The sequence below is a fragment of the Corythoichthys intestinalis genome, chromosome 8 (genome assembly GCF_030265065.1).
Source record: "Corythoichthys intestinalis isolate RoL2023-P3 chromosome 8, ASM3026506v1, whole genome shotgun sequence".
Classification (NCBI taxonomy): domain Eukaryota; kingdom Metazoa; phylum Chordata; class Actinopteri; order Syngnathiformes; family Syngnathidae; genus Corythoichthys; species Corythoichthys intestinalis.
Genome location: NC_080402.1, coordinates 51,065,198 through 51,089,687, shown reverse-complemented (window position 1 = coordinate 51,089,687; position 24,490 = coordinate 51,065,198). Strand labels below are relative to the sequence as shown.

The following is a 24,490-nucleotide window of genomic DNA, read 5'->3' as shown; positions in this document are numbered from 1 at the left end:
GAAGACCTGACTGAGTCTATCTAGCTATAGTCAACCATAGACTTCATAATATATTGACGGGACACGCGAGTGAAAACACAAAGAGCTTTTTACGTTGAAAATTCCCGTGAATAAATACCAGAATTCTTTATAGATATGGACGTAAAATAGTCTCGATTTTTGGTAAAAAGCGAAAAAAAAAAAAAAAGGGCAGTTAGCATTTATTTTACGTAAATATGTAGAATATGATGATAGTCTTTAAGCCACTGTGGCACCGCCTTATTACCCCAAAGAACTTTTTACGTTGAAAATTCTTGTGAATAAATGCTTAAATCTCTGAATTCTTTATAGATATGAACGTAAAACCGTCTATGTACTTGGTTAAAAGAAAAAGTTAGCATTTATTTAACGTAAATATTGCGAATTATGACGCCAATAACGTAGCGGGTAATTTCTCCCATTGATTTTTTTCAAAACTTTTCAAAACGCATGCATGGTATGAAAAATATAATAATTACCTTGAATCCTCAAACAAATCACTCCTGAGACAATGCTTCCTGTTTGTATGCGGTACAGCTTTCGTACTTTTTCAACCTGAATCCGGCGTTGGATAGCTGCATGTGTTTGAGAATAACTGCGACCAACTTCGACCAACTGAAGAGGTGTGTGGGACGGCCCCCTACTTGAAGCCGTGGCGCAGTGCCTTGGAAATGTGTCCCGTCAAAATCATTATGAAGTCTATGAGTCATCGTTTACTAATAATGTTGTCTTCTGTAAAATTACAACAATTTACTCCAAAATAAATACAGGTTTTCGACTATTCCAAATGAAAAGACGAGCACGTATTGTAGTATCTGCAAAGACAACCCCAACTTGTTGATAATACACACTAAGCAGGAAAACTACATTATTTTTAATTAATTATACCCACCTGGACGCAACAAACCGTATGTAAAAAAGTTGTCCAAAAGTTTAAGAGGACGCTCGCCGTTAGCAATAGCGTAACGCGAACGTGAATGGTATGCTAATGCTACGAATTAAATTTAGTGTGTTATGATCACTCAGCAAAGATCTTTAAAGGCTAAAGCAACATTGCATGTTCTCTCTGGCCAAGATAAGAAAACAAATCTTACCGTGTGTGCAAGCCTTGAGACAGGAGAGGAGCAGCACGTCACATGAGTGACACAACCAGACACTTCTACGATGCAGGCTACTTAGACATAAAATGTCACACATTGTGAACATGTGACAGAGCTATTCTGTATTTTCATCTCGTTCTCGTCTCGTCAGACAAAAACAGGCATTAGTCTCGTTATATTTTAGTCTCCCAAAACACGTTTTTAGCTTATTATCGTCTCGTCATCATCATGTAAAATGTGTTTGTTGACGAAATATTTTCGTTACAGTCATCATTGATGAAAACAACACTAGTCAAAGCCCTCGAGGCATTTGCTTCGAAGAATTTAGGGACCCGAGCCAGTTGATCGCACTTTCGATGGGTCTAAATCACACAAAATAACATTACACTCACTCAAGTGCATCTGTCTATTTGTGGGTGCAGGCAGGTGAGGGTGGGGCAGATAAAAACAAAGCTACATGAAAAAGTTCTTTGAAGTACTGCAAAGGGTAGGTAAACAACTTGAAATAGTTATAATAAAAAATAAAACAAAAAAAATTTGCAAAGAGAGAAGGTAAGAGTGACTGAGGCCAAGAGCAAATTAAGAGGTGCATTAGTTTGCGTACGGCTGTAGCGATGTTTCTCTTTCACCTTCCCCTCCCTATTTTCCGTCTGAGTAACACGGTCCTCTGGCGGTGAGCCTTAGACCACCAACGTGTTTCCATTTGGCTGTCTGGTTGTCTGCCATGCTGTTTATCAGTCTGTCTGCCTGATTACACTATCGTTCCCCTCTTCCATTCGAGCTTTCTATCACCAAGTCTCGTTCAGTCGTACTGTTTGGATGGCTGACAGCATCCCAATGTAATCCTACTAAGGAAAGAAGGCACTCTCACAATATAAGGCTAAGCTAAAAAAACAAAAACAAAAAAAAAACACTGTCGGACAGAGAAGTACACCAGTTAATAATTTGTACTCTCACAAGTATAAGCATTGTTGGGAAAGTTCATTTTCTACATAAACTAGCTCAAATTCCACTTCACAAATTTTAAAATGAACTGTTGGTTAAAAAAAAAACTTTTGTCGTTCTTTTTAATTCCCATTTTTAATTTTTATTTAGCTTTTTTTTTTTTTTTTAACTTTCGGAGTTCTTCTTCCCAATAATTGCTGAAAGCTATGATTGACAGTCGAGACGAGTACCACAGACAGCAATTATTTTATCCACTTAACCACTGAAATTGTTTCACATTCGTCTTCATATTCGTTTTTAAATCTGGGTCGGTACTAACCTGTTTGTAAAACTCACTTAAGTGTTGGTACTGGGCCAGTGTTCTGTCAGATTTTGTACTCCATCAGAAATTGCAACTTTGCGGTTCTGCATATGCGCGTGACGTTATAAACGGCCGTGAATGCAGCGATTCCAAGGTAAACACCAAAATCATTCTCTAAATAAAGGAATTCTGCACTTACGTTTGGTCATGGGCGCACACAAAGGAAAGTTCACTCTCACTGCGTCTTCCCTGTGCCATTAAGCATTTATTTATGCCATATTCATGTTGCAGAAGTATGTTTATGATGCAACTTGTTTAAATATTATCCAAAGATGCTAAATAAAGTCCAACCCAATGTAAAAGTATGGTTATTCGCTGCCATAAAAGCTTCGGGAGCAAAAGCTGCCATATTTGCTAAAACAAAACAGCCTGCGACAGTCTCAGGCAGCTTGAGTTGCCAGGTTTTCCGCTATTAAGGTTTTCTTTATTTTTTGTTATTTTCATAGTGTATTTAGCCTATGGCTTTATCTGCAGTTCTTTCAGAAAGGCTCTAATTCTGAATTTATGAATGTGGTATACGGACTATACGTGCCCCATGATCACCCTGGGTTTACACAGCCAATGGGATTAGACTTGAGGAATGGGGGAAATCACTGTTCTATTATTTGATACCTATAATGAGATGTGCACGACAATTAGAGTGCATGAAATATGAGTTATAACAGATACCGCAGTAGTCGAGTCGCAGTAGTAGTAGTGATTTTTGCTGCCCAACACCAGTAGTTGGGAATGAACGAGGTTATGAACGCAGCTCACAACCGCTAGAATGATCGCATTCACAGTAATGTTCATAAGACAAAAATATGCATTCAGTTCACGTTCGCCCAAAATATGACCGCGTTCATGCACAACACTGTGTATAAGTATACATATTTTATGACAGCCCCTAAATCAATAACAATTTAATTGCTTTAATTAAAAAAAAAAATATGGCGATTATTGAGTTCAATGTCAGTTGTAGGCAATGGCGTGCACAGACAATTTTGGAGGCAAGGGCTCAGAGGGGGAAAAAATGGCACTGTATCGCAGCGTATGGAATTTTCAGCCCGTCTGCCTCGTTAGAACAATGTGAATTAATGAAAGAAAGAAAAAACATTGCAGATGTACACAGGTTGGACAAAATATTGGAAAGACATTAAAAAATCAACAAAAACTAATTTAATATGCTGTAGGTCCGCCTTTTGAGGCAATTACAGCCTCAATACTCTGAGGTATTGATTCATAGAAGTTGTGAATTGTTTCCAAATGAATTTTAAGCCATTCTTCACTTAGAATACCCTCTACCTCTTTCAGAGACGATGATGGTGGAAATCGACGTCTTAATTGAATCTCTAAAACTGACTATCAATGCTCAATAATTTTGAGGTCTGGGGATTGTGTTGGCCATACGTGAACTCAGCTTAATTAGAATGTTCCTCATGCCATTCAATTATGTTAAATGATTATGATGTCAAAATGTTAGGTGTTTCCATTATTTTGTCCAATCCCTATATTACATAATTACATACTTATTTATATATTTAAATAAACAGCAATCTATCCCAGACTAGCAAGGGTCAACAAAACATTTTAATTTTCTTATTCTTTCCTTTCGAGGCATGATTGCTTCTGCAAGTGCTAAATATATAAAAAAAAAAAAAACAACAACATCAATATTAATAAGCCTGCTTGGTGACATTACAACAGGACACACACTACACAGCTGATTTTATGTTTGGCATTTAGCAAATAAATGATGCGTATAGCCTGCTTTAAACCTGCATTTTCCTATAACAGTGTATCTGTGTGCCCATACTGAAACGAGTGAGCCAATAATTTTCTTGGAGCTTAATCAGCCTCCAGCCCCACAGTTAAAAACCTAGGAGTTCTATTTGACCAAGACTTATCATTTAAAGCTCATATTAAACAAACCTGCAGAACGGCCTTTTTCACCTGCGCAACATAGCCAAAATTAGAAATATTTTATCTAAAAAGATGCAGAAAAATCAATTCATGCGTTCGTTACATCTAGTTTGGATTACTGTAACTCCCTAATTGCAGCTTGTCCTAAATGTTCTCTAAAAGGTCTTCAGCTAGTCCAGAACCCAGCAGCAAAACTTTTAACAGGAACTAATAGAAGAGAGCACACCACCCCTGTGCTCCAGGCCCTTCACTGGCTTCCAGTCGAGTTTAGAATTAAATTTAAAATCCTTCTTCTTACATTTAAGACCATTATTGGGTTGGGGCCAGCTTATCTCACCAATGCTCTGGTTCCATACCGCCCCAACAGAACACTCCGTTCTCAGAATGCAGGTCTACTGGTAGTTCCCAGGGTTTCTGAAAGTACAGTCGGCGCTAGAGCATTTAGCCACCAAGCTCCTGTTTAATGGAATCAGCTTCCAGCTAGTATTAAAGAAGCTGAGACAGTCTGTACATTTAAGATTAGACTAAAAACGTTCCAATTCGACAAAGCTTATGGTCAGGCTAGTTGAAATCGGACTATACTAACAGTTCAGTCTAAGCTGCACTAGAAGCTATAATGCTGGGGGAAGTACAGCCACTGAGTCCTATCTCCTTTCTCTTACTCTACCTACCACGTGTCTTACTTTATTTCTATTTTCTAATTTTAATACCTAGTTGAGTAGTCTCTTCATCACTAGTCACCCGGTGTCCCCTTTCCCCCTAGTTGAGTAGTCTCTTCATCACTAGTCACCCGGTGTCCCCTTTCCCCCCTCTATTTTTCAGCTGCAGCCTCCTGACTATCCGGACCCCTGGCTGGATGGACGTCCTCACCCCCCCCCCCTCCCCGTCTCACCTGGCTAGATGGACCTCTTCTTGTTCCCTTACTCTATTGCATCTTTACAAACTGTAACTCCGTCTGCTAATTCCCATTAACAGTTCTGGTGCATCCTGTCGATCCGTCCTGGGAGTGGATCTCTCCTGACTGTGGTACTCCCCAAAGTTTCTCTATTTCTCCCAAAGAGTTTTTGGAGTTTTCCCTTGCCGACATGGAGGGTCTAAGGATGGGGGATGCCCAGGACTTGAACTTTACTAATTTCATTTTTATTTATTTCATCTGCTGTTTCTGACTGTGTATCGTATTGCCTCTGCAAAGCCCTTTGAGACAACCTTGTTGTGATATAGGGCTATACAAATAAAATTGAATTGAATTTAATTGAATCACTTTCTACAACTGACTCAGTTTCACTTCCTCCAGGTGAGTTTCAAATCCATAATTTTTGTGTGTGTTTATTTTGATTCTTATTAGTTTATGTTAAACAGCAACATTCTCCCGAAATAGTAGTACTAGTGCTAAACATGCAAACGCATCACTAAACAATCAACTATAATAATGTAATGGCTGTAACTTTAAGAGACGCTCTTGATGTGTGGGCTGTGACGTAGGGGGAAGCGTGTAAGTGGAGTGAGAGCGAAGGGGCTTGTGATAGCAGTCGCGCTCCGTTTTTATTGTTGTCACGTAAAAGTGAGTGAAGCCATTCCAGACTCTTCTCTTCTTTCAGCCGAGGGCATTACAGTATATACAGTAGCTTTATTTATATTTCCAACAGACACTGGTTGTGTGCTGGTCACCACGTTAGATCTATTAATTGATTTATGGCGAGTGGCTAGCCTAGCTTGTTTAACAGGTGGGTCTGGGCATTCGGAAAATAGACAAATAGTTAAGCAACTGAGGTTTAGGAGGGCCCATATACATGATTTGTTACCTCTGCATAGGGGCTGCAGGCCGGGGCGAGGAGAGGGCGTGGATGTAACCAATTTACTGTGCTGACGCGTGTTTCCACGTTTGGAGGAGAGGGGGCATTGTTGTAGTGATTATGGTTGTGGCGCTTGGAGGGCAAACGCATTAGTAACATAATAATGATCATGACTTAATAACCTTGATAATGGCACTTGCTAGGTTAAGAGGGCAAGGGTGGCAAATGTAAAAAGATATGTGCTTGTGCTTGAGCACCACCTGGCGTCTATGTGTGCATGCCAGTACTTGTAGGGGAGAAGCACAACCGTCTTAAGGGCAGTTTAAGGTTCACTTTCATGGAAAAAACATAAGATTCTATTATAAGACTATTTCCTTCAAAAATAATATTTTATTACAGCTTCCTGACTTAATTGTTCGTCTACTTTACTGTTATAAATACATAAAGGTTTTAATAAAGGCTTTGCGTATATTGTTCTTAAATACAATCCAAATCCAATTTCAAAGCACACACTTGTATGACAATTAAGTTTGAATTTGTGTTGAAAGGAGACTGTGGGCTGTTAAATGAAGTGGTTATGTATGTGCTTTCTTATTAAAAAGAAATTAGACAACAATAACTCAAGTGCTTTTATGCTTCTCCGAAACAATACAAATGGACACTTAAGACACCAATTCGCATAATCGCTAACTAGCTTAGCGCTCCGTGCTAACTAGAAACGTCTCATTAACAACACAAACAATACAATTGGCTTCATTTACTCACCTCTGATGGAGGCACACTGGATCTAACAACACAAAATGTAACTGAGTCTCGACGCTTCATATTATTACTGATTCATCAACCTAACCTGAATTTAGCAGTAAACGCTCTCTCTCTCCTTTGCTCTAATCACTAGGCACACGTGCAACTTCACATCAAACGCACACAAGGTGACACGACTCAGAGAACAAACGGACCCAATAATGCAGTGCTCAGAGCAGATTTATTAACAATGGTTCTGAGAGGAAGAAGTCTTGGCCCTTGGAGAAGCACGGAAGGCTGTTCGAGCAGGGGGGGAACGAGCAAGGCGAAGGCCCAGGCAGGATGCGTCTAGATCCGGTCCTGTAGCAGGGTTCAGGTCGCAGAGAAAAGGCAGAGGCACAGACGAGGAGCAGGCTAGAGGCAAAAATCCACAAGGTCAAAAGGTGTATCAAAGGCAGAGGCACAGACGAGGAGCAGGCTAGAGGCAAAAATCCACAAGGTCAAAAAGTGTATCAAAAATCCGGCAAGACAAGATAACTAGAAACGCTCGTAAGTTGCAGTGAAGGCTAACAAACTCGCAATGGAGCAGAGGGCTGTGTGTGCTTATGTAGGGAGGCTGTGGTAATGACCAGGTGTGCAGGACAGGTGTGTGGAATGAGTGCTGATGACTGAGGGGAAAAAAAAGGAAAAAGTATACAGGCCTGCTGTGGGGTTCTAACAGAACCCCCCCCCTAGGGACGGACTCCGGACGGACCAGGCGCGTCCGGGTGGAGTCGGTGGAAGTCCCGAATAAGGTCCGGGTCCAGGATGTGAGAGGAGGGGACCCACGAACGTTCCTCGGGGCCATAGCCCTCCCAGTCAACGAGGTACTGGAAACCACGACCCCGCGGTCTGGATTTCAGGAGTCTGGTCACAGTGTAGGCCGGACCGCCGTCAATCCATCGAGGAGGTGGAGGAGGCGGCGTGGGGGGAACCAAAGGGCTCACACAGACCGGTTTTAGTTGTCCAACATGAAAGGTCGGATGGACCCTCATGGTCCTGGGGAGTCGCAGCCGTACAGCCACCGGGTTGATGATTTTGGAGATCGGGAAGGGGCCAACAAACCGGGGAGCTAGTTTGCGGCTCCCAACCTTAAGAGGGAGATGTTTGGTTGACAGCCACACCTTTTGACCCACCTCGTATGTCGGGTTGCTCGAGCGATGACGATCTGCCATCCTCTTCATGCTCCTGATGAGACTGGCTCTTGCTTGGCTCCACACCCTCTTCTTGCGGCGGATCCACAACAAGGCAGAGGGTACTCGTGTTGGTGTCTCTGTCTGTGGGAACAGAGGGGCCGGATACCCAAATACAACGTGAAATGGGGAAAACCCCGACGAAGAGCATGGCAGGCAGTTGTGGGCAACCTCAACCCACATGATGTTTTGGGCCCACGTAGTGGGATGTTTGGAAACCAAACAGCGCAGAGTGGTTTCCAAATCTTGATTCATTCTCTCCGCTTGCCCGTTGCTCTGAGGATGGAACCCTGAGGAAAGACTGACTGTGGCACCAATGAGCCCAAAGAATGCGTTCCAGAAACGAGCCACGAATTGTGGCCCTCTATCAGACACTATGTCTGACGGAAAGCCGTGGACCCTAAACACCTCGTTGAGCAGAGCGCTGGCTGTCTCTTTAGCTGTGGGCAGTTTTGGGAAGGTGATGAACCTGACCATCTTCGAAAACCTGTCCACCACCATCAGAATGGTGGTCTTCCCCTGCGAGGGTGGTAGTCCGGTGACGAAGTCCACCGAGATGTGCGACCAGGGTCGTGTCGGAACCGTCAATGGGAGCAGCTCGCCCGCAGGTGGCCTACGAGGTGTCTTGTTGGTGGAACAGACCACACACGCCGCCACATAATCCCTGACGTCTTTCCTCATGTGCGGCCACCAAAACGTCCGGGCCAGGAGAGCAAGGGTGCGTCTGGTCCCCGGATGTCCTGCAAACCGGGAAGCGTGGCTCCAGTGAATGACATCCCCTCGGAGGCCCTGTGGCACAAACAGCAACCCCGCGGGGGTACCGGGCGGGTTGGTCAGTCCCTTGGTGGCCTCTTGGACCTTCTCGATGATCTGCCACTGGAATCCTCCCGCCAAGCAAGATTTTGGAAGGATTGGTTCTGGGTCCTCCACACGTCCCTCTGAGGGAAACACCCGGGAAAGGGCATCGGGTTTGGCATTCTTGGCACCGGGTCTGTAAGACACAACGAAATCAAAGCGGGTGAAAAACAAGGACCACCTGGCTTGTCGGGCGTTGAGCCTCTTAGCGGTTCTGAGGTGCTCCAAATTCCGGTGGTCGGTCCACACCACAAACGGCTGTTCAGCCCCCTCTAGCCAGTGTCTCCATTCTTCTAGGGCCACCTTAATTGCCAAAAGTTCACGGTTTCCAACGTCGTAGTTTCTTTCTGCGGCTGTGAGTTTCTTTGATAGGAACGCACATGGGTGCATCTTACCGGTGAGGGGTGAGCGTTGGGATAAGACTGCGCCGACTCCCGAGTCTGAAGCATCGACCTCGACTATAAACTGGATAGTCGGATCAGGGAATCTGAGGATTGGAGCGGAGGTGAAAAGGTGTTTGAGCCTGCAGAAGGCCGCCTCAGCCTTGGGGTCCCACTGAAAGCGACACTTGAGTGACGTCAAGGAGTGTAGCGGTGACGCCACCGAACTGAATCCTCTTATGAATTTTAGGTAGAAATTCGCGAATCCCAAAAAACGCTGTACCTCTTTACGTGAACTGGGCCTGGGCCATTCACGGATGGCTCGAACCTTTTCTGGGTCCATGCGTATTTCCCCTTCAGCGATGACAAAACCTAGGAACTGAACAGATGGCTGGTGAAAAACACATTTCTCTGCTTTGACGAACAGGTCGTTTTGTAGCAGCTTTTCCAGGACTGAGCGGACATGAATGATGTGGGTCTCCAGGTCAGAGGAATAAATCAGAATGTCATCCAAATAGACGAAAACAAACACGTTCAGAAACTCCCTCAAAACATCATTGACTAATGCTTGGAAGACAGCTGGGGCATTAGTCAGTCCGAAAGGCATGACCAAATATTCGAAATGGCCTATGGGAGTGTTAAATGCGGTTTTCCACTCATCTCCCTCCCTCATGCGGATAAGGTGGTACGCGTTGCGCAAGTCAAGCTTTGTGAAGACCCGCGCACCCTGAAGCATTTCAAAAGCAGAGGACATTAATGGTAGCGGGTACCGATCCCGGACAGTTATGTCGTTAAGCCCCCTATAATCAATGCATGGACGGAGGGACTTGTCCTTCTTCTCGACAAAGAAGAATCCTGCGCCTGCAGGAGAGGAGGATCTCCTGATGAGCCCTGATGCCAATGACTCATTTACATACTTTGTCATTGCCTGGGTTTCCGGGCCTGATAAAGAGTACAGGCGACCCCTGGGTGGTATTGAGCCCGGGTGTAGGTTTATGGCGCAATCGTGTGGGCGGTGAGGAGGGAGGCTAGTGGCTTTGGATTTGTTGAACACTTGTTTGAGGTCATGGTAGCAGGTGGGAACCTTATCAAGGGCCGGGAACTCTGCTTGTTCGTCTTTTTGCGCGATAAGTGTGGTGGAAGCAATCTGGGTCTTTGCCAAGCCATGTGTTATGCATGTTTTGTCACATGATGGACTCCAGGAGATCACCGTCCCGGTGTCCCAGTCAATGTGGGGGTTGTGTTTCTTCAGCCATGGCAAGCCGAGAACAAGTGGTTCGTGGGGTGAAGCGTAGACATGAAAACTGATATTCTCGACATGACTAGGGAATTCCATCTGAATAATGGGTGTGCGGTGCGTTACCCGCCATAATGGGCTTCCATCCAGAGCCACGGCTTCTAGAGGTGAAGACATCTTGATGAGCTGCAATCCAAGTCGATTGGCCAGGTCCATGTGTAACAGATTGGTGTCTGACCCTGAGTCGATCAGGGCTTTCTGCTGGAGAGAGAAGACAGGTGAGCTTAAGACCACAGTGGGTTGGACCCGAGAGGTTATGCCTAAAGAGACAGTGCGACTGATGGACACTTTATGTGCATAATCTTGCCTCTTGTTGGGGCATTTGACAGCAAAGTGCCCAGGTTCCCCACAGTAAAGGCAGAGCCTAGCCGAAAGACGACGACTGCGCTCTGCAGCGGACAGCCTAGCTCTGCCAATCTGCATTGGTTCTCCCTGGGTGGGGGATGCGGCCTCCGCGATACCTCGGTTAGCTGTGGGTCCAACGGATGGACTGCCGGGTTGGGGCATCCACTGGGTATATTGGTCCGACACTTCTATGGCGGTGCCAATGACCTCGTCCAGCGTCGAAAAACGGCACCTGAGCGCTATCTCCCTGCTGATCTCTGGGTTAAGCCCAGTCTTGAATGACGAAATTAGGGCTTTGTTGTCCCAGCCGCATTCCACCGCCAGGGAGCGAAACCGGCTGACATACTCCCTGATGGGTTCTCCGCCTTGCCTCATCTGAAGGAGGAGAGCGCCAGCTTCCTGTTCGCGGAGAGGGTGGTCATAGATCTTTTTCAGCTCGGCTGCCACATGTTCATATGATGCCAGAAGCGGGGAATTCTGTTCCATTAGGGCATTGAAATAGCCCAATGGTGCCCCCTCCAGGAGATTGGCGAGGAAGGCAATCTTGGCCGTTTCCCGGGAAAAGCGACGAGGCTGGGACACAAAAATTAGCTTCAACTGGTTAAAAAACATTCTGCATGTTGCCGGGTCACCTGAGTATTTCGTGGGTGGTGGGATGTTGGACTCTGGCCACACTGGTGTTTCCTCTTCCGCAGCGGGTCGGTTGTGGAATGAAGCAGCCATGTGGGAAAGCTGAGACACGCTCTGGGCCAGAAGAGACAGGAGCTGCTCATGCTCGTCTAAACGCTGGCCTTGGTTGTTGACGGCCTGTTCATACAGGGAAGAGCCTGCTGGGTCCATGTTATGGCGAGTTTGTTCTGACACGACTCAGAGAACAAACGGACCCAATAATGCAGTGCTCAGAGCAGATTTATTAACAATGGTTCTGAGAGAAAGAAGTCTTGGCCCTTGGAGAAGCACGGAAGGCTGTTCGAGCAGGGGGGGAACGAGCAAGGCGAAGGCCCAGGCAGGATGCGTCTAGATCCGGTCCTGTAGCAGGGTTCAGGTCGCAGAGAAAAGGCAGAGGCACAGACGAGGAGCAGGCTAGAGGCAAAAATCCACAAGGTCAAAAGGTGTATCAAAGGCAGAGGCACAGACGAGGAGCAGGCTAGAGGCAAAAATCCACAAGGTCAAAAAGTGTATCAAAAATCCGGCAAGACAAGGTAACTAGAAACGCTCGTAAGTTGCAGTGAAGGCTAACGAACTCGCAATGGAGCAGAGGGCTGTGTGTGCTCATGTAGGGAGGCTGTGGTAATGACCAGGTGTGCAGGACAGGTGTGTGGAATGAGTGCTGATGACTGAGGGGAGAAAAAAGGAAAAAGTATACAGGCCTGCTGTGGGGTTCTAACACAAGGTCCCAAACAGGATTGCTCATCGCTGGCGGCAAAAATCGATGATCAAATTAGTTGGCAACTAATTTATGAATCTATTTTAATTGATTTAATTTATTAGTTGTTGTTTGAAACCTTAAGTTATCATACCGTTACACTCTTATATAGTTGTTTTTTTTGTTTTGTTTTGTTTTGTTTTATAAAAGTGTCCGATGCTTTTTTTTGAAAGAAAAAATCAGGTCAATTAAATCAGTTAATGTAAACATTAGATGTGAAGCATGTTATAGAATGTATAATGTAATAATGTGTAGAATATGAAAAATAGTGTCATGTACTTTGCTGGGTAACTAATTACTCTTACAATGAGGTAACTGAGTTACTAACTCAATTACTTTTTGGGAGAAGTAATTTGTAACTGTAACTTATTTCTTTTTTTAATGTAAGATTAACAACACTGGCAATCATGTGTTAGTGTATCCCCTCTGTTAAGGGCTGTTATCAGGCTGCATGCCTCTGGCAGATGATAAATATTAATAAGACTTACTGTAAATTAGTTAATTCATACTATGGCAACTCTGGTTTTCAGCGATTAAATCTCTGTAAAGTTTGTGGCACTTCATGGTAATTTCAGAATGAATACTAAAGAAGCAGTAGCAGAGAACAGCTTGCTATAATTGCCACTGAGGAGGAACAGCTGGTTGCGCTTGGCTTCAGAGCATGCATAATGACTGGGGGGGAGGGGGCGAATGAGAGAAAAAAACATAGAAAAAGGACATCTCAGTTGTCAGGGGTTGGGATTTCACTCACAAATATGACAAAGCCCAAAATCACAGGTCTGCCATAATAAAAAATAACAACTACAACTGAGAGCTCAACTTTGCAGGAAATATTTCTTGTAAAATGGAATTAAAAGTTCTTATTATATCATTGATCAAAGTACGGTGCCTTTTTGTTTTTTAACTAGAAGACTCGGGCATCTGATTATTTGGACACAACTGAGTTGAGATTATTCACTCACTTTCTAACAAAAAAAAAATAGTGAAAAGAAGTTCTATCCAAACGACGTAACTAAACAGTATACAGCTTGATCAAACTACTACGTACAAGAAGTTTACAGATCAGAAATGTTCTGTTTCAAGTAGAGATGCGACCGAAAATTCGGCTCAGAAAACGTTCGGCTGAAAATAGCAATAATTGCCTTTTTGGTTTTCGGTTAAAAGACCGAAAGTTTACCAACGAAAAGTGTGGAGAACCGTAGTCCTCTTGTGACGATGTAATCAAAACACGATGAGAAGGAACACTACTGGCTCACCGCCAACCAAGGGCGTAGGTTTAGTCTCAACATTGATAGGGACGATATACTGTAAGAGCATAACCTGCATGTACACTTTTTGCTGGGGACGGGACATTTATGAACATACTGAGTGAACGAGGGTCAGGGCTACATTTCTCACCAATATGAACCTTATTAATTGATAGGCTAAATGATCAATGGAAAATAAATCTGTATTGATATATACTAACTTTCATGTGTATTGGTCCAGGTGATACACCGTTCGATTCAAACCGTTGTTTTCAAAAACTACTAAAGAAACATTTTGAAAATTTCCAGAATAAATTGAAGTAAATTGGAATGGAATGAATGGAATAAATTTTATTAGCAAATTTAAATTGCAATATTTGAACACAAATTATATTAACATACACAAAACATACAAACTTGTTAATCAGCAATTATCTATAAGAGGGTAATCCTTCGTTCACTACGTTTCTTACAGTTCAATTAACATTAACAGTAGAAACATTACAGGAGGATATTTCTCTCAATGCAGCTTCCTCCTCGAGTTCGAGAAATTAGTGTTATGCTAACTCTGATGCAGGTCGAACTTTCAGTAGCAAAATAAGTGGTGTGGACCCACCCCCATAACATTTACGTCTTTTTACATTATTTACCGTGGCTGCTGCTGCTGGTGGTGGAAAAAAACTAATATCCCTTGTCTTTGAAGGGGGCGGAGGAGGCAGCATGTTGTCGACATGTGAGTGTCGAAGGTGGGTCAAGCCATCAGCCAATCAAATGTTCGTTTGAGGGGAAAAAATGGACTGGCACATTCAGCAATTAAAAAGGGGTCATTGTAAGTAATGAAAGTACTGCAATTCACTTAATAATGGTCGGGTCGATTCTATCATTACCACATATGGGAAGACAATCTAAATGACCTATATAACTGAAGCCATTATATAATGCAAATAAGATTGCTTAAAAGTTGGTGGGGACAATTGCAGCATCCTGAAAAGTTGGTAGTGTTATGTCACTATGCAAACCTACGCCCTTGCCGCCAACATGTCCGCAGTTTGGAAGTATTTTGAGGTATTAAAGAAATATATAAATAATGTTCTGAAGTTGCTTTCCATCGATGTCCCGCGTCACATCGAGTACTGTGCATTTGAGCCTGTGTCGTGAGTAGTTTGGAGTTTAATCAAGTAAACAGTTTAAAAATTGTATTAAAATGCATACATGCATTTGCTGTGGTTTAGTACAATACGTTATGGCACAAACACCTCCTATTCTTGTCACATTTTTTTCTGCGACTTCCACACGCCCTCTGCCAGGCGCAGTTTAAACCGGCCCACTCGCCTGGCTCTCGCTCGATTCTACTTGTTGCATAAGAAAAGACCAAGTCTTATTTCAAGGATCAGGAGAGATTGTAATAGCCTTGTAAAGAGCGTTATTAGTTTCGGCAAGAATATTTTTGTTGTTGTTGTTGTGCACTACAGTTCCACATAAATTTACAACAAGATTTCATTTAGCTTAGCAATTGAAGGCGTGAGATCCATTTTTGGAGTTTCCCAAACCTCCAAAAAAGTGGCAAATATTTCTCGATGGTAAAATACATTATGGACTCTTTAAGAAATCTCACATTTAACACAATCAGTTCCAATTTACCTAAAGAAATAAAAAATAACAATTAGTTTTTATGTGTATGACAATTTTGTTGATGAAACATCAGATTTTTTTAAACAAAACAGGATATTGAAATTATATTCATTTTGCATTTCGATCGAATTACATTCAATGTTGCTTAACTAATTGATATAATATTGATCCACATCGACTAATTGTTACACCCCTTGTGGATGCGCCCCTGCCCATGAGGTTTCAGTAATGACAATTCATTCATTCATTCATTCTTCAATCTAAATTTCTCAAGCCTCCGGGGTTGTAGAACGCCGAGGGAAAGGCCATTAATCTGAAAATAATGAAATAAAATCATTTTTTGGGTAACACTTTACAATAAGAATACCTTTATTAACATTAGTTAATGCATTTTTAGACAATAACTAATGTTAACTTAGCATTTCTAATTTCTTAGTTAAGGGACACATGTGCTACACTTTACAATAAGGGTCCAAAAAGCATTCAGTAACGGTTAATAAAGGTTTGGGGGGATTTAAGCATTTCTTATTTCTTAGTTAAGGGACACATGTCCTACACTTTACAATAAGGGTCAAAAACATATTCAGTCATGGTTAATTAAGGTTAAGTAATACTTATGAGGTACGTTCACGTGAAATAATACCATACTTAAGGTTAGGTTAGCAGCACCCAAGGACTCACAGAGCAATGTTTCTCATTTTAAAATAACATAATCACTTACTAGTACCAGTATGCTTCTCATTTTAAAATAACATAATCACTTACTAGTACCAGTATACATTAATAACTTAAGTATGGTATTATTTCACGTAAACGTACCTCATAAGTATTACTTAACCTTAATTCACCATGACTGAATGTTTTTTGGACCTTTATTGTAAAGTGTAGCACACATATCCCTTAACTAAGAAATTATACAAGCTTAAGCCCCCCCAACCTATATTAACCATTACTGAATGGTTTTTGGACCCTTATTGTAAAGTGCACCACATGTGTCCCTTAACTAAGAAATTATAAATGCTTAAGTTAACAAACCCTAAACCGTAACCCTAACCCTATATAGACCTATATATATTTTTAATTTTACCAAATTATAATTATTATTAAGTATTGTAATTTTACTTAAACATTAGTTATTGTCCTAAAATGCATTAACTAATGCATTAACTAATGTTAATAAATATATTAACAAATGTTTGATAAGGGATTAAATGAATTATTGTCATGTTATTTAAACATGAGTTATTGTCTAAAATGCATTAACTAATGTTAATTAAGGGACCCTTTTGGGTCAAGTGATGCCTCATAATCCAGCCTTTTAATTCAAAACTATTTCCATTTACTTAGATTAAGTGAGACACAAAAGTGTCAGTAGCCGATTTCCATACTTCGTCTAAATCTAGAACATCTTTGGTCTGCACCAGGCGAAGGGGTATTTTAGATCAGGTTTTGGTCGTTTTGTTGACAGGTGCAAGCATGCATTTTGGAAATATGGTGGGATGTGCTAGATGTGGAAGGGAGCGCTTCTAACTCCTTCTGAACAAACAAGATGTTTTGTAATCCCTTTAACAGCAGCACGTTTGTTAGTGCAGTACGTCCGTCAGAGGAAGCTTGGCTGGGCTCAATATAAAGAAGTACAGCAGATCTACCAGGCAAATCGCATGACTTGTCCAAAGTCATGCAATTTGAGCTCTGCAAAGTGAAATGTACACTTGGAGCTTTTCAACTGATCACCTGACCCAGTGTTTGGGGGGGGATAAAGGATTTTAAATGAGCTTTATGGTCTGAAAAATATGGTATGCTAAAGCGTCTTCCTTCATAATGTTTACATTATTCATAGTTAACCATTAAACCATTTGACAGAATGATGTCATCAATTATTGGTCTGAGGGCTAGGCAAGGAGTCATTTTTATTGATTTCAAATGATATTCATATTCATGCTGTATACAAATACAGGACTGAGCGGGAACAAGAATGTTCATTTAAAAATAATTCACACGTCACAAAGGGAAGTGTTTGAAATATGGTAGAAATTACCTTCTAGCTCTATTACCGTATTGGCCCGAATATAAGACGGCACTGATTATAAGACGACCCCCTCATTTACAAGACTCATGTTTGAAAAAAGACTTTCTGAACACCAAATTAATTTTTATACAGAAAATAACTACAGTACATCTGAAACAAATGATTATAACAATACATTTGAGAGAAAAAGCACGTTATTTTGCCTCATTCAAATCTTAATATCTGAACATTTAAATATGTAAACTTAAGTGCAATCACATTTGTAAATTAATGGCTTCTGGTTTTTGAAATGTAAATAAACCAATCTATTGTGATAAAACAACAAAACTGCAATAACTGCATTAACCATCAAAGTGAGTTCTAACTGTAAATGTAGTCCAGAAACAAATCTGAATAAGTAAAAATATTGCAATAAAATAATGCAAACTGGTTAAACTTGAGAGTAGCTGAGATCTGTCATGACAGAACATTACTCCTCAAATTCAGCATTCGCTTCGAGGATATCTGGCGCCACCTAGCGTCGTGAATGGGTATAATGTCTAGACCCAGAATATAAGACGACTTTTTCAGTCTTATTTCAGTGCAAAAAACACCGTCTTATATACGGGCCAATACGATAATAATAATAATTTTTAAAAATTATTTTTTTAAACTACCAAAATATTTTTGACATCTATTCAGGAAAGCGTGCCGCTGGAGACGATTTACGGCAGTATCAAAAGAGAACAGCTTTCAACCGCCATGCCTTTTAGACAATAGGCAGACAATGTTGCAGGGAGCATAAAAAAAAATCATGCAAACCTGTAAATGTGATCACATCGAATGTTTTCTTGAAGACATTTATCTGTGACCATTTTGGTCACAGTCATGGTAAGATAACAACCACCAATAATATAATTTGCCTTAGAGGAGAGCACTAAAAGGTAACTATAGGTGAAAGTAGGCCGGAACAGTCCAGAACCACGTTCCGGTATGAAATTAGGGGGCGGAACAGGGCTTTGATCCCGAATATATGACGGCAACTGTCAAACCTCCACGTTTAAAAAAAAACAAAAAAAACTGCCAGTCTGCCACACACGCATCTCCAAGAAGAAAACAATCTACTAACATCAGATTTACATACACAAGTGTTAGCAACAAGCTTTATAAAGTGCTTGTGTAGTGTATTATTTATTTATTTATTCCATGTAATTCTTCCCAGCGTCTCTGTCTCAGTACTGTATCTGACAAGTCGCGTCTCTGTACACATGCGCGCAACAAACCACCCTGCCTGGACTGCAGTTGTACGTTCAATTGGCTGACATAATGGCATGTGATCAGCATGGATAGTTAGCTCTGACTGGTTCAAATGCACGTTTGTGGGACAACAAAAAAAAAGGAAAAAAGTCACGGAAAATTGATCAAATCTTTAAGAGAAAGGAAATAGTTGAAGAGGTTCATTTTTATTTAACTTTATTCTACTTGCTCTGATGGAGAGGTTTAGAAAATCTTACATGTTATAATACAAGCCCCAGAAATAATGAGCAGAAAATTCAGATTTTTTAAAATTTGAAAGTTAAAGTTATATGGTCCTTAAAGATAATATTAATTTTAAAAAAATAATAATAATTGAGTTGTATATATTTTCTCTAGTTTTTATCATAAGTGATACATTAAGCATTACATGCAGTTCTAGTGGTAAAACAGATATAACCAAAGTGAGATTGAACACAATAAGATTTTAAACATTTTTTTTTTTTTTTTTTACTGCAATGAGGTCAGGAAGGTTTGTCTCAAATGTGATAAATTCATGGGAAAATGGATAAAATCGCGTATCTAAGTACTAGTTTGATTATGTAATTGCATTATAACATATAATTAAATGCTAGTTTTACATTTGGAGGGGTAAGGCGACAACTGAAAACTATGTAAACTGTTACGCAGAAGGGAACTTTCGCAGGTGGAGTGAAAGTTTTACGTTTGTGTTAGCATTAGCACGAGAAATCGACTTTTACATTGAAATGCAAGATGATTTAGGTTTTTCTTTTTTCACAACAAGAATACTGTTTTTCCAGAGAATGTCTAGATTTCCTTGATTCACCTACCTGTGGTAATATATTAAAAATAACACCATGTATAACATATTTTGTTCCCACGTTCGAAATGGCACATCCTAGTTTGTTTCATTGCATTGACATATAAAAACCCTTTTGTTTCCCAAAAAGTTTGAGGTCACGACTTTTAAATTCTATTTTCCACTTTTCTTTACTGTTGTACTTTCTAATATATACTGTAAATATATGTGTGTGTACATACTCCTTATTTTATAGACTGTTTGACCTGAAAAACAAAAAAATTTCATTTAACAAATATTTCCCGCTTAACTCAAATTTTGAATATACCCTCTAATTTTAGTTTCATCTAGTTTCATTTAGTTTGGACCCAAACAACACAAATAAAATGATTGCAAGACAGGAAAAAAAATGTATTCGTTCCTGTAATATGTTTTAATGTATAACAATAACAACTTATTACCCTTTGATAAAGAAAACATTTTTTATTGAACAATTCGTGAAACTGGTGTCATGGTTCATTGTTTACACCTAACATTTTATAGATGAGTGGCCTGTGATGGTTGGTTGTGCAGCATGGTTTCCCCAAAGAACAAGAGCAGCAGAAAAAATGGATGGCAACGGTCAGCCTTCAAAACATGAAATAAAAGGCTTTTTTAATATATTTTTTGCTATTTGAAAAATGGGCTTTGTGCCCACAGCCAGCAGGCACCAGCAGCAGTCCCCAGCAGAAGCGGACCATGAAAATGTGACCTAAAAAAAACATTGAATTAATAATAATAATACATTTTATTTATAACACACTTTACATTTGAAAAACAAATCTCAGAGTGCACATTACCATGTAAAAAATAAAAAGACTAAGAATAAAAGAGTAAAAGCAAAAATAGACAGAAACAGATAAAATTAGATAGAAATAAGATAAAATAAGATAGATAAAATTAGCCAGGGTAAGCTTAAGGTTAGAATTAGTTTTCTATTATAAATTTGTGTTTATTGTTTGTTGACATCAATTTTCAATCTATACAGATCTCTAAAATATAATAATGTCAAACATTTTGGTGTAAAGAATACAGGTTGTCGTGCTGAGTAGTCTTCCATGAGGGAGATACCTTAGTTCAAAGCTTACAAAATCGAGCTAATTAGCACGTGAAAGCCAGTCGTCTACCAATACTCACAAATATAGATGAGTGTGAACGTCACAAAGGGCCTCTGAAAGAGTTGACAATTTAAAAGAGGTAGCAACTTAATGAATTTATCCCTGGCGATACATTCCCAGTTAGCAGAGTCAGCTTAAAAAGTAGGAGAAAATCGCTTGACACCACGATAAAATATATGTATAATTACGCAACGCACATACAAATAAAGCTCAACATATACATTATAAAGCAGCTCTTATAGAATATAGACTGTTGAAAATTCAAAAGGGACTGTTTTTATCATCAACTTACCTCCGAATATACTTAACAGCCAGCCATTCGTATGAATGAGGTACGCCCTCGTCGAAGCCATGTTTGGAACTACACGAAGCTCCGCTTCCCGGAAAATCCGTAAGTAAAATCGTATAATGGATCCCTATGGGAGTGTCACGACTCTCTTTATATGGCTCTGGAGGTTGGGGTTACTGTAAGGTGTTTTTGTTAACTGTTATTTTGCACATCATTGAAAAAATACAATTTTGAATGAAAATCAGTTTCTGATATATGCCTTGTTACGTGTTAAGTGTATACAGTCGCCTAATCCATAGTTAAAACGTGTTGCGTTTTATTTTGTTTGTCTTTGCATTTCTGTGGCTTTACGGGTTTTTTAGGGTGAAATAATAACATGTAGGCTACAGCTTTTATTTCACTGTGCAACTGATTGCGGCATTACACAACTGGATCATTTTTTTCCCCTCGCCTGAATAGAGGGAATTAAGAAAATCACAACCCACAACACAAATAAATTATCCTGACCATATTATGGACCAAAATGAGAGAAAGAAATTGTGAGAGAGTGAGACGGAGAGAGAGAGAAAAAGGGAGACTTTTTGCTATATAGTCACCTTTTTCAGACGCAATATCAGCAGGATTTTAAAGCACTCAATTAACAAATTAATAAAATTAAAATGACTTTTATTAGACATATTGAACACAAGTTTCGTCCATTTATCTTTTCAAAGCTTTCATTGTTTTTGGGAGTTTTTCAATATTTTGAACATTCACACGCATATTCAAATACAATATGTACACCAGCGATGTTATGTCTAAACATATATAAATATATATATATATATATCATAATTAGGTTTTGTGATATAATATCTGTGATGGAGCTATCTGTGAAATAAATATATAAATAATAATAATATAATAATATAAATATAATTTAACTAATATAAATAATATAAATATACATATCTGTGGCTTGCAACTATGCACTTATCATTACATAGACATGTGTAATTAAACATTAGTAATGAGTGTTTTATGTCACCTTGGAACCCAACGAACAAAGCGTGGAAAAATGGGTTCCGACCATTGACTTCATAATGATATTGACGGGAAACATTAGCCAGACACTGTGCCACACCTTCAAGTAGGGAGCCGTCCACACACTCGTCTTCAGTCGGTCGAAGTCGGTCGCAGCTATTCTCAAACACATGCAGCGATCCAACACCGGATGTATGTTGAAAAAGTACAAAACATACACCGCATACAAACAGGAAGGATTGTCTCAGGAGGTATTTGTTCGAGGATTCAATGTAATTATTATATTTTTGATACATGTATTTTGAAACGTTGTGAAAAAAACAATGGGAGAAATTAACCGCTACGGCATTGGTGTCATAATTTGAAATATTTACGTAAAATAAATAAATAAAATAGACGGTTTTACGTTCATATCTATAGAGAATTTAGAGATTTAAGCATTTATTCACAAGAATTTTCAACGTGAAAAGCTCTTTGTGGTGATAAGGCGGGCACCACAGTGGCTTAAAGACTAGCAGCATATTCGACATATTTACATAAAATAATTGCTAACTGCCCAGTTTTTATGCTTTTAATCAAGAATCGAGACTGTTTTACGTCCATATCTATAAAGAATTCAAGGATTTAAGCATTTATTCACAAGAATTTTCAACGTAAAAAGCTCTTTGTGGTGATAAGGCGGCGCCACAGTAGCTTAAAGACTAGCAGCACATTCGACATATTTACATAAAATACGTAAATGCTAACTGCCCGTTTTTTGTTGCCCTTAACCAAGAATCAAGACTGTTTTACGTCCATATGTATAAAGAATTCAGGAATTCAAGCATTTATTCCCATAAATTTTCAACGTAAAAAGTGGCTTAAAGACTAGCAGCACATTCGTCATATTAACGTAAAATAAATGCTAACTGCCCGGTTTATTTGACTTTAACCAAGATTCGAGACTGTTTTACGTCCATATTTATAAATAATTTAGGAATTTAAGCATTTATTCACAAGAATTTTCAACGTAAAAAGCTATTTGTGGTGATAAGGCGGCGCGCCACAGTGGCTTACAGACTAGCAGCACATTCGACATATTAACTTAAAATAAATGCTAACTGCCCGGTTTATTTGCTTTTAACCAAGATTCGAGACTGTTTTACGTCCATATCTATAAAGAATTTAGGGATTTAAGCATTTATTCAAAAGAATTTTCAACGTGAAAAGCTATTTGTGGGGATAAGGTGGCGCCACAGTGTCTTAAAGACGAGCAGCACATTCGACATATTTACGTAAAATAAATGCTAACCGCCCATTTTTTTGCTTTTAACCAAGAATCGAGACTGTTTTATGTCCATGCCTGTAAAGAATTCAGGGATTTAAGCATTTATTCACAAGGATTGTCAACGTAAAAAGCTCTTTGTCTGTGTTTCCATCCAGTCAGCTTTGACGGATATAGGACCCTATCAATCGGCCCCGTGCCTCGTCAATGTATTATAAAGTCTAAGGTTCCTACAAAGTTTACATTGTCAACACAGAGAAATTAAAGCTTCATTCCAAGATTTTTTACCTGCTTGATTCAGTTCAGTGTAAGTATCCCTTAACTGAAATGAATTTACCAAAACATTCAGTAATCGACATTAATTTGTTAAATCAATGAAAAGATAAGCTTTTATTTCCAGCATGTTGCATGTTGGTGTTCATCTCCAAAATTGAACGAGGGCAGCCTGGTCAGTCTGTTTGAACTACTATTACTAATCATATACAGTGAATGATGCAAAGTTGCTACTCTTTGGAATTTTGGACATTGACAAGCATATTTGTATTTTGTTGAGCTGTACCTGTAGGTGTACAATGACAACAAAGTTGAATCTAAAGCTGATTAGCATTTCACGTGGATCTGTACAACAATCATAGTTTCTTACATGGCCTATTTGGAAAAAATAATAGCTCATCACTTGTGTATACTGTATTGGATAACTGAGGATTTAAAAAAAAAAACAACATATACCGTATTTTTCGGACTATAAGTCGCAGTTTTGTTTTTCATAGTTCTGCTGGGGTTGCGACTTATACTCAGGAGCGACTTATGTGTGAAATTATGAACACATTTTTATATAATTTCACATGTTATTTTGGTGTTTTCGAGTGACACTGATGGTTTGGTAAACTTGTTAGCATGTTCTTTATGCTATAATTATCTGAATAACTTAATAGATATGGCCACGTTCGCGTCCTGCCTTTGGCAATGTGTGTTCAATTGTATTATTGACTTTTTTATATTGAAATGCATGCTTTTAGTTTGTGGCGCTTTCACGCCACACTCGCACTTGTTTACAGGAAGAAGAGCGCTCATACGCCAGAAGAAGACCGACAGCTACAGTACGTAGCTCTGAGTGAGTGGGCGGGTAAGCGAGAGAGAAACATGCCTGCGAACCTACGTTCATTGTTTATGCTTGTAAAATATCTCTACAGAGGCAACGCCTGTGTGTGTCATCTTTTCTGTTGTTGTTGTGTGTTTTCCACCTGCGATCGGACACTTAGAGCCAGTTGTGTGGTTGTTTGAACGATGTGCTAATGCTAGCGAACGCATGCTAAACATTTTTGTCATTGCTGTAAAAGCACCTAATTATCATTTATTTACGTTGATGCAAACCTGTTTGGTATTGAGGACGAAATT

General features: G+C 40.0%; 1 protein-coding gene across 5 annotated transcripts in view; it reads right to left on the bottom strand.

Moving 5' to 3' along the window:
• The window catches only part of LOC130919999 (potassium voltage-gated channel subfamily KQT member 5-like), a 203,622-nt gene that overhangs the window by 101,548 nt on the left and 77,584 nt on the right, over nt 1-24,490 (bottom strand). Inside the window, exon 1 of one of the 5 annotated variants that reach the window (XM_057842712.1) lies at nt 6,885-7,030. The exons of 3 other annotated variants lie outside the window; for them this stretch is intronic. The gene's annotated coding sequence lies outside the window, so the exon portion shown is untranslated. Of the gene's footprint in view, nt 1-6,884; nt 7,031-24,490 lie in introns of those variants that run through there. One more of the 5 variants, XM_057842713.1, reaches the window with a different exon arrangement.